Raw genomic sequence first — 16,085 nt, 5'->3', positions numbered from 1 at the left:
TATATAAGCCATGGGGAGGGGGATGAAAATCTTTAGCTCAAAAATTTTTCACGTATGTGTGGGTCATCAAGAGCTATGAAATATTGCAAGAGCAGCAACAGGTAGATTGAGGGAAAGTTTCCTCAGGGGGAAAGATAGTGTGTTGATGCTGGTTTGAGAAAACTTTCTAACTGCTGCTACTCTTGCAAGATTGCATTGCTCCTGCTGATGCACGGAGACGTGTGAAAGATCTTGAGCTAATAGATTTTCGTATCCCAGAGGTTTATCTTGCATTCTTAAGTTTGTCTGTACTAAATAAGCCAAACTTGCCGAATACCCCGAACCCCCTTGAAAATTAAACTTTTCCTAAATTTTTTATACGGATTGATAGCTAATTTTTTCATAAACAATGATATAAACTTAGAAACCTCAGCTAACCTCCCAAAATAGGATAAACTGGATAATTCTGGTTATTACGAACAACATATATATATATATATATATATATATATATATATATATATATATATATATATATATATATATATATATATATATATATTAGAGACATTTATAATTAATAAAATTTGGGAAGAATTTAATAATACATTAAACAAATAATAAATCTTAATTCTTGGGTAGAGTACTAGGGTTGGGCAAATATTTTGTTAGTAGAATGGATTGTGAAGGACCTGCCTAGTATGAGCCAAGAGGCCTGCTGCAGTGTCCCTCCGTTCTTATGAGTCGGGTGTCGTCACGTGTCAGGTGTTTATTTGTTGTGTGATGTGATGGTGAGGTGTAGTCTTGACCCTTTATATGCCTTAACATGTTGTATTGTTTTTATAGTTCCTTGATCATGTGAGAAGTCATGAAAGCGCTTGAAATTTCACTATTCTTTCACAGTGGTTGTTTTGCATATATATATATATATATATATATATATATATATATATATATATATATATATATATATATATATATATATATATATGCAAGGAATTCGCAAGAGCAGGCGAAATATACACAAACACTGATCTCTGGCTGAAGGAGACTCGAACCTACGAACCTTGGAACAAGGCATGCAGTGCTATACCAATCTACCCACACTGGACAATACCTTGGCGTGCAGCTTGCGCTACACGTTGATCCAAGGCAGCCAGCTTTTCATCTCATCCCATGTAGCGCAAGCTGCACGCCAAGGTATTGTCCAGTGTGGGTAGATTGGTATAGCACTGCGTACCTTGTTCCTTTTATATATGTATATATATATATATATATATGTATATATTATATATATATATATATAATATATATATAAAATGTCGTGCCAATAGGTAAAAACTTGCGATTTTGGCTTAAACAACAATGCTCTTCTTTTTTCTTAATAGTTCTTGTTCTTATTTATTTCCTTTGAGCTCCCTGGGAAAGTGGAAAACTTTCTTCCATAAGCAATGCGTGTCGTCACAGGCTACTAAAATGCCATGAGCAATGGGTTAGTAGCCCCTTCTCCTGTATAAATTACTAAAAATAATAAGAAAAACTTTGTAAAGTTGGGATGTTTGAATGTGCATGGATGTGATGCAGATGTTCTTGCTCTAAGTGAAAATAAGCTAAACGTGGGTAGGTGAGTTTCAGTGGTAGAAATAAATGGCATTAGGTCAGGAGTATCTGAGAGAGTTAGAGCTTAGAAAGGGATAGCAATATTGGTCAAGGATCAGTTATGGCAGGAGAAGAGGGAATATAGAGGTATAAATTCAAGGATTGTGTGGATTAAAATAAGTGGGTTACAATAAGTGTTCACGCACCTGGAGAAGTGAGGAGAGATAGATTATGGGAGATGTTAAGTGAGTGTTTAAGGAGTTCTGAACCAAGTGAGAGAGCAATTGTGGGAGGGGACCTGAATGCTAAAGTGGGAGAAGCGGTTATAGGGTGTGTGGTAGGTAAGTTTGGGGTGCGGGACCTCTGACTGAACTTTTTTATAGAAAAGAGTTTGGTAATAGGTAATTAATATTAAAAAATGATAAATTGGTATACAAGATTTGATATAGGGCATAATGACATTTTGTTGGACTGTGTATTTGTGAATGAAAAGGTGATGGTTAGACCTCAGGATGTGCATGTTTATAGAGGGGGCAACAGATATATCAGATCATTATTAGTTGTACCTACAGTGAAAGTGAAAGATAAATGGGGTACAGAGAGAATGGTATCAGAAAGAGTAGTTTATAAACTAAAGAAGGAGGCAGTTAGGGTAAGATGTAAGCAACTATTGGTAGAAAGAGGGGACAGAGAGAATGTAGGTAATAAGGTTGAAGAGGTATGGAGTAGATTTAAGAATGAGGTGTTAGTGTTCAGAAGAGGTTTGTGGATATAGGATGGTGGGTGCGGAAGGGAAGATGAGCAATTTTTGGAATGATGAGGTAAGAGAGAAAATGTTAGCATATGTGAAGTTTTTGCAAAGTAGAAGTGATATAAAGAGGAAATGGTATATGGAGAGAAAAAGAGAGGTTAAGAGAGTCGTGGAGGAATCTAAAAAAAGAGCAAATGAGGGTGGGTGAGATGTCAACAAATTTTGCTGAGAATAAGAGAAAGTTTTGGAAGGAGATTAATAAGTTGAAAATGAGTAGAGAACGAATGGATTTGACAGTTAAAAATAGAGAAGGAGAGTTATTAGATGGGGAAGTTCGAGGGAATATTTTGGGGAGCTGTTAAATGTTAATGAAGAAAAGGAAATTGTGTTATTGTGCATTGAGCAGGAGTAAGGAAGAGCCAGATGTGAGTGTAGGGGAGGTTCGTGAATCAGTGGTTAGAATGAGAGGGTAAAGCAGCTGGAATTGGCAGAGAGCAATGCAGAGTTTGTATAAAGGCAGAGGGGACAAAAGAGAGTGTGAGAATTATAGGGGAATATGCCTGTTGAGTGTAACTGGTAAGGTGTAATTTTTGAAAGTATTTAGAATAAGACGGAGAGCAGGATCGCTGATGAACAAGGAGGCTTTAGGAAGGATGGGGATGTGTAGATCAAACTTGTGTTTACAGTGAAGCACATAAGTGAACAGATTTTGGATAAGGGTAAAGAGGTTCTCGTTGCATTTGTGAATTTGGAAAAGGCATATGATAGGGTGGATAAGGCAGCAGTGTGGTAGATGCTGCAGATGTATGGAATAGGTGGTAGGTTACTGAAAGCAGTTAGGACTTTTGAAGAGGATAGTAATGCTCAGGTTAGGATATGTAGGAGAGAGTGAGATTATTTCCCAGTAAAAGTAGACCTTAGACAGGGATGTGTGATGTTACCATGGTTGTTCAATATATTTATAGATAGGGTTGTAACAGAAGTGAATGTCCGGGTGTTCGGAAGAGTGTGGGAGTAAAGATAAAGAATCTAACACAAAGTGGGAAATGTAGCAGTTGCTTTTTGCTGGTGGCACTGTGATTTTGAGAGATTCTGAAGAGAGGTTGCAGAGGTTAGTGGACGATTTGGGAGGGCATGTAAAAGAAGGAAATAAAAGTGAACATTGGAAAGAGTAATGTGATGAGATAAAAATAAATTTAGCTAATGTAAGATTGAATATCAGATTAGAGGGAGGTAGTATGGTGGAAGTTAATGTGTTCAGATATTTAGGAGTGTACATGTCAGCAGATGAGTGTCTGAAAGACGAGGTAAATCATAGAATTGACGAGAAAATAGGTGGGTGGTGCACTGAGGAATTTGTGGAAGCAAAGTTGGGAATGTTTGGGAGTGCAGTGGTACCAACGCTCTTATATGGGTGTGAAACATGGGTGGTGAATGTTGCAACAAGAGGTAGGCTGGAGGCAGTGTAGATGTCGTGTCTGAGAGCAATTTGTGGTGTGAATATTATGCAGAGAATCCGTAGCTTGGAGATTAGGAGTAGGTGCGGAGTTACTAAAAGTATTATCCAGAGGGATGGGGAGGGATTGTTGAGGTGGTTCGGCTATTTAGAGAGGATGGAACAAAATAGGACTTGGAAGGGGTATAAATCTGTAAAGGAAGTAAGGCAAAAGTTAAAGGGAAAGGGTAAAGAAGGTTTAGTGTGCGAGAAGTTTAGACTTCCAACAAGCGTGCCTGAGCATGTTAAACAGGAGCGAGTGGAGGAAAATGGTTTTCATGACTTGGAATGCTTTGAGTGTGGGCAAAGTAACATAGGAGATAAAGCATTAACGAGAGTATATAATATATATATATATATATATATATATATATATATATATATATATATATATATATATATATATATATATATATATATATATATGCAATAAGATCACAGTAAACAGGTGATTTCAGAATATGCAAAACAACCACTCTGAAAGAATAGAGAAATTCCAAGCGCTTTCGTGACTACTCACATTATCAAGGAACTCTTCTCCTTACGCCTTCCTCTTTGTATTGGACTGATGAAGCCACTGTGTGGCGAAACGTTTCCTGATAATGTGAGTAGTCACGAAAGCGCTTGGAACTCTATTCTTTCAGAGTGGTTGTTTTGCATATTCTGAAATCACCTGTTTACTGTGATCTTATTGCATATATATATATATATATATATATATATATATATATATATATATATATATATATATATATATATATATATATATATATATATATATATATATATTAATGAAATTAGAAACAAGTGATTTTAAATCATTTACCCAAGTGCAGCAGGCCAGGGCTCGACCCTACGAACTTTGTATCGCCTCCAGAGACAGCACAATGTACGCATCGGTGGCGCAGAGGTAGTGCGTACATTGTGCTGTCTCTGGAGGCGTTACAAGGTTCGTAGGGTCGAATCCTGGCCTGCCGCAGTTTGGTAAATGATTATATATATGTATATATATATATATATATATATATATATATATATATATATATATATATATATATATATATATATATATATATATATATGTATGTATATATATATATATATACATATATATATATATATATATATATATATATATATATATATATATATATATATATATATATATATATATATATATATATATATATATATATATATATATAGCCTAGGACTCAAACCCATGTCGTTTTGTCCCGCCTCGTGGTGAGCGAAAATCACACGACGCTGTTTACAATAATGTAAATACTACTCGTGGAGGCTAGTACACCAATTCCAGCTTTAAAATTGCTGTATTTAATAGAAATTATACGATCGCCTTAATAAACAAGAATTACTAGGCATATAGTTGTTAGTGATAACCCCAAGTTACTTGTTGTGTAGTTGTTAGTGATGACCCCAAGTTACTTGTTGTGTAGTTGTTAGTGATGACCCCAAGTTACTTGTTGTGTAGTTGTTAGTGATGACCCCAAGTTACTTGTTGTGTAGCTGTTAGTGATGACCCCAAGTTACTTGTTGTGTAGCTGTTAGTGATGACCCCAAGTTACTTGTTGTGTAGCTGTTAGTGATGACCCCAAGTTACTTGTTGTGTAGCAGTTAGTGATGACCCCAAGTTACTTGTTGTGTAGCTGTTAGTGATGACCCCAAGTTACTTGTTGTGTAGCTGTTAGTGATGACCCCAAGTTACTTGTTGTGTAGCTGTTAGTGATGACCCCAAGTTACTTGTTGTGTAGCTGTTAGTGATGACCCCAAGTTACTTGTTGTGTAGCTGTTAGTGATGACCCCAAGTTACTTGTTGTGTAGTTGTTAGTGATGATCCCAAGTTACTTGTTGTGTAGTTGTTAGTGATGACCCCAAGTTACTTGTTGTGTAGCTGTTAGTGATGACCCCAAGTTACTTGTTGTGTAGCTGTTAGTGATGACCCCAAGTTACTTGTTGTGTAGCTGTTAGTGATGACCCCAAGTTACTTGTTGTGTAGCAGTTAGTGATGACCCCAAGTTACTTGTTGTGTAGCTGTTAGTGATAACCCCAAGTTACTTGTTGTGTAGCAGTTAGTGATGACCCCAAGTTACTTGTTGTGTAGTTGTTAGTGATAACCCCAAGTTACTTGTTGTGTAGCAGTTAGTGATGACCCCAAGTTACTTGTTGTGTAGCTGTTAGTGATGACCCCAAGTTACTTGTTGTGTAGCAGTTAGTGATGACCCCAAGTTACTTGTTGTGTAGTTGTTAGTGATAACCCCAAGTTACTTGTTGTGTAGCAGTTAGTGATGACCCCAAGTTACTTGTTGTGTAGCTGTTAGTGATGACCCCAAGTTACTTGTTGTGTAGCTGTTAGTGATGACCCCAAGTTACTTGTTGTGTAGCAGTTAGTGATGACCCCAAGTTACTTGTTGTGTAGTTGTTAGTGATAACCCCAAGTTACTTGTTGTGTAGCAGTTAGTGATGACCCCAAGTTACTTGTTGTGTAGTTGTTAGTGATAACCCCAAGTTACTTGTTGTGTAGTTGTTAGTGATGACCCCAAGTTACTTGTTGTGTAGCTGTTAGTGATGACCCTAAGTTATTTGTTGTGTAGTTGTTAGTGATAACCCCAAGTTACTTGTTGTGTAGTTGTTAGTGATAACCCCAAGTTACTTGTTGTGTAGTTGTTAGTGATGACCCCAAGTTACTTGTTGTGTAGTTGTTAGTGATAACCCTAAGTTACTTGTTGTGTAGTTGTTAGTGATATCCCCAAGTTACTTGTTGTGTAGTTGTTAGTGATATCCCCAAGTTACTTGTTGTGTAGTTGTTAGTGATGACCCCAAGTTACTTGTTGTGTAGTTGTTAGTGATAACCCTAAGTTACTTGTTGTGTAGTTGTTAGTGATGACCCCAAGTTACTTGTTGTGTAGGTGTTAGTGATGACCCCAAGTTACTTGTTGCGCAGTTAGTTAACTTGTTTGGTTGTTATTGATGACTCCATTTACTTACCTGGAGTATACCTGGAGAGAGTTTCGGAGGTCAACGCCCCCGCGGCCCGGTCTAGGACTAGGCCTCGTGGTGGATCAGGGTTTGATCAACCAGGCTGTTACTGTTAGCCGCACACAAAGTGACGTATGAACCACAGCCCGGATGATCAGGTACTGACTTTAGGTGCCTGTCCAGTGCCTTCTTGAAGACAGCCAGGGGTCTGTTTTTAATCCCCCTTATGCTGGGAGGCAGTTGAACAGTCTTGGGCCCCGAACACTTGATGTGTCTCTCAGTGCACTCGTGGCGCCCCTGCTTTTCGTTGGGGGAATGATGCATCTCCTGCCGAGTCTTTTGCTTTCATAGGGAGTGATTTTCGTGTGCAAGTTTGGTACTAATCCCTCTAGGATTTTCCAAGTATATGTTATCATGTATCTCTCTCGCTACTTGTGCAGATGCTTGTGATGATCTTAAATTACTTGTTGTGTAGTTAGTGATCTTAGGTTACTTGTTTGTAGTTACCAATAAATCTAGGTTATTTGTGTAGTGCCTATTAATGTTGGAAGGTTACGTCAGTGACTACATTATGGCAACCCTGACGTTTTAATGGTGGTATACTGCTTGAATGCTGACGTTATATTGGTGGTATACTGCTTGAATGTTGACGGTATATTGGTGGTATACTGCTTGAATGTTGACGTTATACTGGCGGTATACTGCTTGAATGTTGACGTTATACTGGTGGTATACTGCTTGAATGTTGACGTTATACTGGCGGTATACTGCTTGAATGTTGACGTTATACTGGTGGTATACTGCTTGAATGTTGACGGCATATTGGTGGTATACTGCTTGAATGTTGACGTTATACTGGTGGTATACTGTTTGAATGTTGACGGCATATTGGTGGTATACTGTTTGAATGTTGACGGCATATTGGTGGTATACTGTTTGAATGTTGACGTTATATTGGTGGTATACTGCTTGAATGTTGACGTTATACTGGTGGAATACTGCTTGAATGTTGACGTTATATTGGTGGTATACTGTTTGAATGTTGACGTTATACTGGTGGTATACTGTTTGAATGTTGACGTTATATTGGTGGTATACTGTTTGAATGTTGACGTTATACTGGTGGTATACTGCTTGAATGTTGACGTTATACTGGTGGTATACTGTTTGAATGTTGACGTTATATTGGTGGTATACTGTTTGAATGTTGACGTTATACTGGTGGTATACTGCTTGAATGTTGACGTTATATTGGTGGTATACTGCTTGAATGTTGACGTTATATTGGTGGTATACTGCTTGAATGTTGACAGTATATTGCTGGTATACTGCTTGAATGTTGACGTTATATTGGTGGTATACTGCTTGAATGTTGACGTTATATTGGTGGTATACTGCTTGAATGTTGACGTTATATTGGTGGTATACTGCTTGAATGTTGACGTTATATTGGTGGTATACTGCTTGAATGTTGACGTTATATTGGTGGTATACTGCTTGAATGTTGACGTTATATTGGTGGTATACTGCATGAATGTTGACGTTATAATGGTGGTATACTGCTTGAATGTTGACGTTATATTGGTGGAATACTGCATGAATGTTGACGTTATATTGGTGGAATACTGCATGAATGTTGACGTTATATTGGTGGAATACTGCATGAATGTTGACGTTATATTGGTGGTATACTGCATGAATGTTGACGTTATAATGGTGGTATACTGCTTGAATGTTGACGTTATATTGGTGGAATACTGCATGAATGTTGACAGTATATTGCTGGTATACTGGTTGAATGTTGACGTTATACTGGTGGTATACTGCTTGAATGTTGACGGTATATTGGTGGTATACTGCTTTAATGTTGACGTTGTACTGGTGGTATACTGCTTGAATGCTGACGTTATACTGGTGGTATACTGCTTGAATGTTGACGGTATATTGGTGGTATACTGCTTGAATGTTGACGGTATATTGGTGGCATACTTCTTGAATGTTGACGTTATACTGGCGGTATACTGCTTGAATGTTGACGGTATATTGGTGGTATACTGCTTGAATGTTGACGTTATACTGGTGGTATACTGCTTGAATGCTGACGTTATACTGGTGGTATACTGCTTGAATGTTGACGTTATACTGGTGGCATACTGCTTGAATGTTGACGTTATACTGGCGGTATACTGCTTGAATGTTGACGCATACTGGTGGAATACTTCTTGAATGTTGACAGTATATTGGTGGTATACTGCTTGAATGTTGACAGTATATTGGTGGTATACTGCTTGAATGTTGACGGTATATTGGTGGCATACTGCTTGAATGTTGACGGTATATTGGTGGTATACTGCTTGAATGTTGACAGTATATTGGTGGTATACTGCTTGAATGTTGACGGCATATTGGTGGTATACTGTTTGAATGTTGACGTTATACTGGTGGTATACTGCTTGAATGTTGACGGTATATTGGTGGTATACTGCTTGAATGTTGACGGTATATTGGTGGTATACTGCTTGAATGTTGACGGTATATTGGTGGTATACTGCTTGAATGTTGACAGTATATTGGTGGTATACTGCTTGAATGTTGACGGCATATTGTTGGTATACTATTTGAATGTTGACGTTATACTGGTGGTATACTGCTTAAATGTTGACGTTATATTGGTGGTATACTACTTGAATGTTGACGTTATATTGGTGGTATACTACTTGAATGTTGACGTTATATTGGTGGTATATTGCACGAATGCTTATGTTATATTTTTTATAATATACTGCTTGAATCCTTACGTTATATCTATACTGACGTTATGTTAATACTGCAAGAATTCTGACGCTATATTTATGGTGGCTAACAGCATGAAAGATGACGTTACACGCTAACAGAATTCAGAGGCTAAGCTAATTATACTTTTGCTAATTAGAATTACATACAAACACTGCAGCAGTAATCACACCTACATCGTTTTGCATTTACTGAGGTTCATTTTTTAAATTAACGTGTAGAGTATACACTTTAAGTGATTAGTTTATATTGTACATTTTTGTGCAGCACACAAATTAGGTTTATAATGAGATGAAGAAATTTTAATTTCTACAGAATATGGTATTATTATTTCGCTAATCTGCTACGGTCTGGTTGCATGCCACTGCATGTTGTAATATTTATAGAGAGACTGTCAGGCAAGAGTTACATGAATTTGCTTATGTGTATAATAATGAGCTATTGGTAATTAATTACACTGGACTCTACGAATAGACTCCGTTGCGAGTTGACCTCTCTAAGTACCCAGTTGACATATGTGAGTGAGTCAATCTGCAGGATTTGCGAGATGACCTGTCTTAATTACGGGTTAACCTGTCTCAGCTGGGAATTAACCTGAATCTTGTGACGAAGTACCTGGTGACGTCTCTGAAAATATAAAGAAGGATGTCCTGCCTGGAGCAGCTGTACCAGCAGGTGAAGGTGTCGATGGAGGAAGCTAGCAGAGAGTTACAGCGGCTGATGAAGGACAAAGGAATTAACAGTCTTCATGAAAATGAGGATGACGACAAAGTAAATAGGTTTGGGAAAATTTAATGATTCGTAAACAGTGGACAGGACTGAGGCAAATTCGTTGAAATTTTGTGACACAGAAATAATTCGTGAAGTGGATCAATCTAAAACTGCAAAGGGTAATGAGCAAGCAAAGATGGACAGAGAGGATAGCACAAGAAAAGTTTATTCAAGATCTAAAAGTGATTACACTACAAGGAAAGAGAACGAACTGAGGTTAATTGTATATACACCGAGGCATGTATATCTCTCAGTGTATATACACTAGGAGTTTACTTTAGTCCCTGTGTTGTACATGAATGGTATACAATACCGACGGTATTGTTTACCATATATGTCGGTACTGTATACCATTCATGTATAATCTGTTAGACACTGCAACATCATTGAATCTTGTTTCAGAAGATATCACAACCAAGTTTAACTTTTAGTTTAGATTTAGATTATTATTATAATCAAGGGGGAAGCGCTAAACCCGGAGGATTATACAGCTTAGATTTAGAAAGGATGTAGGAAAGTACTGGTTTGGAAATGGGGTAGTTGATGAGTAGAACAGTCTGCCTAGTAGGGTCATTGAAGCTAAAACCTTGGGTAGTTTCAAATTTAGGTTGGATAAATACACGAGTGAGAGGAGTTGAATTTAAGAGGGACTTGCATATGAGTGAATAGAGTTATCAGAGCTTATTTCTTGGGTGGCATTGAAAATTGGGTTGGGCAAATATTTTGCTAGTGGGATGGATTGTGAAGGACCTGCCTAGTATGGGCCAGTATATAATCGCCAGTCTTCTTGCCTGTGCACCAGATTCATGACTACGGTGCTCTTCACACCAACTCCAAGGCTGAGGGACTGTTATCTCATCTTTTGTATATAGTTCTATTGGCTTCCAGTTATGTCCTTGAATTTGTATTGATAAAGTCACTGGATGGTGAAACATCTACAATAAAGATACCCAGATGTTGCACATGTGTCTAATTTTCACCACTTTAGTCCCTATTTTAAAAATGTATTTTTGTTTTTAAACAGGTTATACGTAGCTTTAACAGCACTCCATTAACTAAAAGTAGTAAATTTTGTAATCCAAAACAGAGAAATTAATAGGGGTATGTATATAATAGGTACAAGGAGTGTATATACAAGGTCAGGTGCTGCTTAATGGATGTGTCTGGCTTGAGCAGGATGTGCCGTGTAAGAACATCTGAAATCTTGAAACTGACCGAATTTTGTATGATGTTTTTTGTTATTGGCAGTAAAAGCAGATTCATTTCTGTGTATTGGATTGGCTAAGACCCTGGCTGGAGAAACGTTTCCTCATAAATATCTTTCATCAACATTGTGTTTTACATACCTGTCGGTATTCATATACTATTTACAACTTAAGTAATGAATCTGAACTTGCCCGAAATGCGACATACATGAGTTTAAATTAAGCAAGGCCGATGGAAACAACTGGAAAGTGGGTGGAGTGGCTGGACGACATTAAGAAAAAAAAACTTTAACCGCTGCATCGAAAAATTGTCAAGTCTGGAAGAACGAACACTGAATCTGTATATCTACAGTTTCTGAAAGAAGTGAAAATTTAATCTTAGGTGTTCAGTACTAACTCTAGAACACAGATAACAACCAGGAGAGACTACAGTGAGACGGAGGAGCTTGGCACGGTTAACTTGCTAGGGAGTATGATAATAAAGATAGTGCAATAAATGTTAAGGTTTCCTCTCTGCAGTTAACTATAAACACATAGAACACCTGTCAGGTGATGAGGGACGTAACGAAGAGAAATATAAGCAAGACTTTTTCAAAATATTGTACAAGCTAATTAAAGAACACATATTCCCTAAAGATAAATAAAATATAAAAAAGAATATCGAAAACTAAAACACCTTTCGTGGGAAAAGAGAGGAATTTATAAGCACATAACGAGAGGAGAGATTCACATTATTTACCACCGAGTTCAAATTATAAATGAGGTCAAAAAAGGGTAAAACAAAAGCTAAATGAGATTATGAAATTAAAGTTGCTAAGTAATCAAAGATAAATTTGACACGTTTCTTGGAAAATATAGAACAGATATTTAAGAAAAATCTGACATAAAACTAGCTCAGGAAAACTCACTGATAATGAGAAAAAGATCCATTCTGTTTCTAACAATTATTTCCTGTCGGTTTTTGAACAAGAAAACGCAGACGAAATCCAAGTAATTAGTTACTATAGTGGAAGTTAAAAAATGAATTACCTGTTATCACAGTCACTAGAGGCCATTATTAAACAAGAACTTCGATTCAAACTGAAAGAGTTGGTCGCCCTCGACGATCTGTTTTCAAGGTACTTGAACAAACTTTATGTGACGCAAGACGATGCCCCTGGTATGAGGCATTCAGCAGACATGCCTCTATTCTTCAAATTATTGTATGCTTCAGTTATTGCAAAAATAAAGTTTTCTTTACTTACAATTACTAGTTTGTTCTGTTCCTAGCACTTCAACATCATGTAAAACTTTTATTCAGAAAGTTTTTTGTATCCTTTCCCCATTTATCTTTGCTTTTCCACTTTTTTTTATCATTGACAATTGTTTCTAAATGTGTTTTCGTACATCGTGTTACTTGACATCATCTGCACGTTTTAAAATCCATAGTACCTAAACCCTATGTTTTCCCCTCATCGCACTTACCTCTAACTTTCCTTAATTTAAAGCCTGATACAGTCGACCAACAGCATCATCTAGTCAACTAGAAATCGTCGCCATCCCTGCACGAGTTAGATGCACTCCTTCCCTGTTACAGGAGTCGTCACCGTTTCCAGTTAATAGTACTGTAATGCTCTTACAGTACTTGTCCAGCCAATAATTAACCATATTGCTCTGAACATCCAAAGACTGCCAAAACCCGTCTGTGGGAAAACACCACCTTGACAGGGATCCTTCCCATTGTTTTAACTATGTCTAATGTGCTATATGTAGTGAGGTTTTCCTGTCTTGTGTTTCCCAACATCATTTCCTCCACCACTAAGGCAGATAATATGGTTGCTACAATACCAGTCATAATGTTTCCTAATCCGCTAAGTATGCTCTCCATCTTAGTACCAGGAAAACCTTCCCTCTGCCACCTATTTATGGACAGTGAAATAATTTCTTCCGAGAAATGTCAACTACGAAAACGTTCTTATCTTTACTAGTGGGTTTCGTGGTGTCGCTCTTGATGGCTGAACCACACTAGTCTGGCAGTGAAAAAGAAAAAGAAATAGGCCTCGCTAAATATTTTTTTTAACCCACTGTATCCTCAGCTTTGATCCTTTCTTTCAGACCAGTTTCCATTTGTTGCAGCAGTATCCTCTTCACTGTTCCAGGGATGAACCTTCTGTCTCCCCACTCTAAAAAGCTTCTTCCGGCTCTGCCTTCAGATGAATGCACAACTACAGTAGTGTGCAAATTAATTGGGACAGGAGTAAATTTTGAGATTATCTCATATGTCTTAGTCTCCTGCTAGATTAATGTGCTTTGGGTTCTTTTATTTTCAGAAGAGCTCTGCTACTGATTAATGGCAACCATCTAGCTGTGGTGTTAACTTGCGACTCTCATCAGTGCTACAACAGCTGTTGTTCTGTAAGACTACTACTGCAAGCATGCTCCATGAGTGAATGTGGTTTCTGCCAAATTCTCCCCTTTATTTCATGAGTACTGCTGAAATTCATGAAGGATATTATACCTAGGAAGCGTGCAAGTATTGTAGCTCTTAGAAAACATGCTGATATGAGTATCAGAAAGATCGCTAAAAATTTGAGCCTAGCAAAGCCAAATGCTCGTTGGATTCTGAAGAGAGCTGACAACACTGGTGATTGTGGAGCGCTGTGTCAAAGAAGATTTGGAAGAAAATGCAAAGGTTTTCATAAGAAATAGCTGGCATAAATGTTGATTCTTCAACTGTTTAACGAAGGCTCCTTGAAGTTGGCAGAATGGTTATTAATAATTTAAATAGAAACCAAGGAATTTCCTTGGTTTCTATTTAATTTATTAATAACCACTTAAATCCACTTTCTCATATTTTGCAATATGAGTAGAACACTTATGCCACTCCTTATTAAAACATCACAGTACTAGGTTAAGTATTTACGAATGGCTCTGAGTGAGTCAGGAAATGTCAGTATATGTACATGCACAGGCGTTGCTTAAAAACTCAAACACCACATTACATAGGGTTCACTCTGCAATAAGCCCTCTTACACCACAGAGGCTTGCTCACTTGGCTTCACTTTCTCTAAGAGCTTCTCAACCGCCTTCTCTAGCCCAGATAAGTCTTAGCAATGAGTTTCCGAAAATTCCTGGTATTTTCTAGGAAGGCGAATGGTGGTTTAGAGGTGGATACTTCCCTAGACCCTTCTTGGTTCAGAGGAAGGTATGAACTGAACAAAGTGAGGCTTTACCAGCCAACTTTGACTCGGTCAGAGCAGGGGTTGAGCAGCTCAAAACACCTACTGGTGCTTTGCCAGGTCGCACCAGCAGTTTGGACTAATTAAATAACCTACCTATGTACAAAGCTAAGTAATACGACCAGATAATATTATAAAGTCGAGTAAATCCATTTTAGCTACTAATGGAATTACTCCTGAATATAATATTAAGTGAAATAGCAAAAATAACATGTAAAAGTATACCACTGCAGTAGGCACTCAATCATAAGAGATAGGCGACAGATGAATGGAGAAATGTTATACTTTCAGATGAAGTGCATTTTGAAGTACTTAGTACAGATCAGTAGTAGTGAGAAGGCGCAAAGGTGAACCTCTTCGGAATGAACACATTCAACAAGCGCCAAAACACTTGCCTAAGATGTTTTGGAGTAGCTTCACTGCTAAAGACCCTAGACGGCTCGTTATAGTTAATGGAAAGATGAGCAGCGACATATACAAAGTAATCCTGGCAACTTATTTGTTTCCCATTATAGACAGAGAAGGCATTTTCCAGCAGGTTCTTGCTCCATGCCACACTTCCAGAAAAATGCTGACATTCACCAGAGAGAGTGGGTAAGCATTTTAAATTGGCCAGAAAACTCTCCTGACCTCAACCCAATTAACAGACTATTCGTCTGTTATGAAGCTATTTACTGCTGTTATTAGGACCTGGTACCATGATGAAGAACTTGGCAAAATGTGTTCAAGATTGGTCGATTCTATGTTAAAACATGTAGCAATACTTATAAAAGCAAAGGGTAGTCATATCTCTTAGTAAATCAATTATCTTTCATATTGCCGTGTATTTTTTCAAATAAACATTGATTTTCCAAATATATGTTATTTCATCACTGTTCCAATTAATATGCACAATATTGTATTTGATACTCAAGGAAGGCATCTTAAACACTTCAACTGCATTAGCACATAACTCGCTGAACAAACTTTAATGATGGCTAATGCGATTACTGTCTACTAAAAAGAAAGATAGGGCTATAAAATCAGATTACTGTCCGATCAGTCAGCCTGGCGTCAACAACGAGTAAATTATTGGAATACAAATTAGCTATTATTGTTTTGCTATTGAATCACTAAGCAATTAATATTATGCTGCTGAAGCAATAAGCTACTAGCCTCTTCTACTCAATCACTAACTTAAATATTAGTGTTTTGCTTCCGAACCTGTAAGCTATTAGTGCTCTGTTCCTGAGTTACTAGGATATTAGTGCTCTGCTCCTGAATCACTAAGTTATTAG

Source organism: Cherax quadricarinatus, chromosome 5 (assembly GCF_038502225.1).
Source record: "Cherax quadricarinatus isolate ZL_2023a chromosome 5, ASM3850222v1, whole genome shotgun sequence".
In the NCBI taxonomy this organism is placed as follows: domain Eukaryota; kingdom Metazoa; phylum Arthropoda; class Malacostraca; order Decapoda; family Parastacidae; genus Cherax; species Cherax quadricarinatus.
The sequence above is the reverse complement of the archived record's forward strand: the minus strand, read 5'-3'. Positions refer to the sequence as shown.